The sequence below is a fragment of the Pteropus alecto genome, unplaced genomic scaffold (assembly GCF_000325575.1).
Source record: "Pteropus alecto unplaced genomic scaffold, ASM32557v1 scaffold23, whole genome shotgun sequence".
NCBI classification, from domain to species: Eukaryota; Metazoa; Chordata; class Mammalia; order Chiroptera; family Pteropodidae; genus Pteropus; species Pteropus alecto.
This window is the reverse complement of record NW_006435837.1, coordinates 7383516-7388272: the sequence shown is the minus strand read 5'-3', so window position 1 is coordinate 7388272 and position 4757 is coordinate 7383516. Positions and strand designations below refer to the sequence as shown.

The window sequence follows — 4757 nt, the reverse complement described above, 5'->3', positions numbered from 1 at the left end:
CTTTCCCTCTGGTGCACAACTGAAAATCCTGGTGTCACCATGGCCTACCGACGCATCTGATGACACCAAGATCTGAATCTTTGACCTGCGTCGGAAGAAGACAAAAGTGGACAAGTTCCCCTGTGTGGCCACACGGTATCAGATGAATATGAGCAGCTCTCTTCCAAAGCCCTGGAGGCTGCCCGTGTTTGTGCCAATAAGTACACAGTGAAAAGCTGTGGCAAAGATGGTTTCACATCTGAGTGCGGCTCCACCCCTCCCATGTCATCTGCATCAAGATGTTGTCCTGTGCTGAGGCTGACAGACTCCAGACAGGTAAGCAGAGTGTCTTTGGAAAGCTCCAGGGCACGGTGGCTAGGGTCCACATTGGCCAAGTAACCATGTCCATCCCCACCAAGCTACAGAACAAGGAGCCTATGATTGAGACTCTACACAGGGCCAAGTTCAAGTTCCCTGGCTGTCAAAATATCCACATCTCCAAGAAGTAGGGCTCTACTGAGTTCAATGTGGATGAGTCTCAAGACACGGTAGCTGAAAAGCGGCTCATCCCAGATGGCTGTGGGGTCAAAGCCATCCCTAATCGTGGCCCCCGGACAAATGGTGGGGCCGCACTCAGGAGAGGCTTGGTGCTGCCCCCTCCTTATACACTTCCACCAATAAATCCTACTTCTGTCCAAAAATTTTTTTTTACTTTGAAAACATTTAGTTCATTGATCCATTCTACAGTGTTTCATTTATTGTATGTATGTTCATTTATATATTCATGTATGTTTTGCTTATTCAATAAATGTTTATTGAGTGCTTCACTATGCCAGGTGCTTTAGGAAAAAACTAATGTGTATAAGACATATATTCAACCATTAAATAAATTAGTAAGCACTTGGAAGTGATATGGGGGATAAATGAAATGTGTCTTCTTCCTCAAAAAAACAAAAAATTTTAAGTTAATACTAAACACAAATAGGAAAAAATGGGAAAAAATGAAACAATCCTGCTGAGTTAATAATCAAAACTTTGTGTAATTCTAATGATGGGTAACTTTCTTCCAGCAAACATTTAACAAGCAGTTGTCATAAGACCACTGGCTAGGTGAAGGATGCATCATGGGGCTAATGTGCGAAGCCAGCTGCTCATGTGTGTTCTCATTCATTCACCTTCATTTTTCTTTAACCTAATACAGCACATAGAAGTTTATGGAGAGGTTTTTTTTCAAAGGTGCTTGTGAAAAACAGTAATCAAGTGAAAGCTAAAGCTTCAGAGATGACTGAAGAGTTAGCTCTAGGATACACACATGCCTTGTACAAAACTTCGGCTCAGAAGAAATTCTAAACAAACATTTCAAGTTAGCAAATGGGTCTGTGAGGGCTCTCATAAGAACATACTTCTTATGAATGGTGAAGTGTCATAAGAGTGCTATTCGAATTGGAAAATGGGAGGAAAAAGAGAACGCGAAAAAAGAGCACGAAAGGCAAAGATGTAGTCATAAAGCAGCCTGACCGACATGCAGGATGCAGGGGGAACAGCACAAAGCACGCTGGTGGAAAGGCCAGGATACTCACTGCTCAATAAGATTCTTGCATCTAAACAAAGGTGAGGGAAGGAGCAAAAGAGAGGAAAAATCTTATATATTGTTCAATACTGCTTCAATTAAAACTATCTTTCTAGTGCCTCACACCTGTTAGAATGGTTATTACCAAAAAGATGAAATACTAAGTGCTGGCGAGGACGTGGAGAAAAGGGAATCCTTGTGCACTGTTGGTGGGAATGTAACTTGGCACAGCCAATATGAAAAACAGTATGGAGGTGCCTCAAAAAATTAAAACTAGAACTAGCATATGATCCAGCAATTTCTCTTCTGGGTATTTATCCAAAGGAAATGAAACAGGATCTCAAAGAGATATCTGCACTGCCATGTTCACTGCAGCATTATTCACAACAGCCAAAAGATGGAGACGATCTAAGTGTCCGTCAGGGGTTAAATGAATAAAGAAAATGTGTTATATATACACAATGGAATATTACCTAGCCATAAAAAGAAAATTCTGCCTCACAAATTTGCAAAAGCATGAATGAACCTGGAGGACGTTATTCTAAATTAAATAAGCCTGACATGGAAAGAGAAATACTGTATTCTCATTTATATGTGGAACCTAAAAACGTCAAACTCATAGAAAAAGAAAGTAGATCTGGGTGCAGGTGGGGGAAATGGGAAGATGTTGGTCAAAGAGTATAATCTTTCAGTTATAAGATGAATAAGTTCTAGGGATCTAATGTACAGCATGGTGACTACAGTTAACAATACTGTACTGTATACTTGAAATTTCCTGAGAGAGATCTTAAGTGTTCTCACCACACACACAAAAAATGGTAACTACATGAGATGATGGATGTGTTAATTGATTGTGAACCATTTCACAATAGATATGTATATTAAATCATCACATTGTACGTCCTAAATATACACAATTTATTTGTCAAATCTCAATACAGTTGGGGGAGGAGGGTAAACTATGTTTAGCAAAATAAGATTTCTTGGCTCTCATAACCAGCAAGAGTGTGACTCTAGTTAGAGATACCTGAAGTAGGAGGGTCGTGTTACCAGAACACTCGATAGGTGTCAGCTTTCTTCATTCTTGCTGTTTTCTCCACGTACTGAAACCCTCCTTGCTTACAACTCTAGGTTCACAAGCTCACATCTCTATACTCCATGAGATTCCCAATTCCAAGACATCCCAGGGAAAGCATCTGACTGGCCTGGGCTGAGCCACAGATCCACCTATTGAATCAACTGCCAGCACCTGATGAGGCAGTTTAACAGCCCTTACTCAAACCAGATGATTAGACTGGGAAAGGACCAAAGAAGGAGGGCAAATAAAGATCTGACAAAACAATAAATGCCTACAACCTAAATGTCCAAAAGGAGCATAATGGTTATATTAAAGTATATCAGTATGAAAGAATATAAAGCAGTCATAAAAAATTGTTTTATAAATTCAATGAGATTTCAATAATGTCCCATAATTTTTGCCTAATAATTTCCTATGATTCATGAGAAGTCTATAACTCAGAGGAAATGTACAAATGTTCCAAATCATATTTTCTTTCCTACCCTTTCACCGGTAGTTAAGGATCAGATTCCTATAGCCGTGACCATGTCTCTTCTGTAAGCTAGAACATTATCTTTGGTGGACTTTTTCTATTTCTGCTCTGTTACTGCCATTCCTCTAATCCGATCTTTTTATTTTGGTATCGTAATTATGACTTTTCATTTTTCTTTTAACATGGGGGATCCTTCTCTTTACTTCCCAGCTCCCCCTCCTCTTTTTTTATTCATTTATTTTCTCATGGGAATCCTCTTTTAAAACATTTCAAAGATTACGAAAACATAATATGCAAAAATTACCTGACGCTGATGAAACAGAAATAGAAAATCAGAACAAAATGGAAAAAAAAAAAAAGGAAAAAGCACTCTAACTATAAAGGTTGACATAATAGGTATAAATATTCATTACGTGAGAACCCGAGGTTCCTAGAAGCCAGGGCATGGATGAAGCAATGAGGTTACATCTATTTGGTTTTCATTAAGGGGAGTGAATACCAGTTCCTCTGAGCACATAGAGCGTTTCCCTGGTACTATATTTTCAAAGAAGTTGAAACCTTATAAGGAAAACAATGCCCAGCTCCCAGGGTTGCTATGTGTATTAAGTATATATAAAATCCTTTATAAATTGCAAACTATTATTCAACACTAATTAATATGTAACTCTCTTTTCTACACTTGCAGATTTTCTTACTGCTAATCCTTCCCCCACCCTCTTTATCTTTCAATATGATCGATGTTTGGCCGGTCAGCGTGGAACAGGGGAACCTCAGAACCTCAGAACTAGGCTGAGTCTGAAGATGAGGATACTTGGAAATCCTGGTGCTGATAAGAAGGGGCAAGGAAAGCAAGCTGCCTATTCCACACCAGCTCAGTGGCTAGAAAAGGGTCCAATTTGTAGACGAATCCTAAACTGCAGGAATTACTTTTTACAGCATAGTGAAATCTCAGCTTCAGCTGTCACTGGGTCACCAAAGGGAATTGAGACTGACTGGGCATATCCGTGGGCCCAGTGGATTGAACCTGTCAGGAATTTCTTTTTGTCGTTGTTGTTTAAGAAATTAAGAGGCCCCTTGGGACAGAACTTATTAAAACAAAACAAAAAAATTCTGCACAAGCAGGTTGACCCAGTGTGAATACCACATAGAACCAGTTATTCAGCTATTTTCTGTTCTTTCTCTATCCGGCATCTACTATTGGACAATTGTCTGTGCGTTGTGGACAGTTCCTGGTCACATTCATTAAAAACTCTGTAAAGCTCCAAGACACAAGTAACTGCTATACAGAGGATGACAGAGAAAAGATTCTCCATCCACTCCACACCAGATCTCCAAGCAAGAGCAACACTACACAGAGGACAGGTCATCGATGGCCACAACCTCGGTGAGGAGAATGCAGATTCTGACCAGGGGGCCTGCTGGGGATCATCGAGAGAATGGGAATATAATCTGTGATTTGTTTGTGGGCACATTTTATATCCCCTGATAGCTCTCCGGTGGGGCAGAGAGGTGTCAAGGGCTCTGCAATTGCAGGAAAGGTGGAAATGAGGAAAAAAGACGTTTCCTCTTAGAAACTACACACCATCAGCTTGGATGGAGCATCTTTTTGGTTCACCGACAATGATAAAGCAAGTAGTTCAGACTGATCCTAGGGAAAA

General features: G+C 40.1%; 1 pseudogene; it reads left to right on the top strand.

The window, feature by feature from the left end:
• Nucleotides 1-79: 79 nt before the first annotated feature.
• Nucleotides 80-4236, top strand: LOC102878820 (annotated as a pseudogene).
• Nucleotides 4237-4757: the final 521 nt, after the last annotated feature.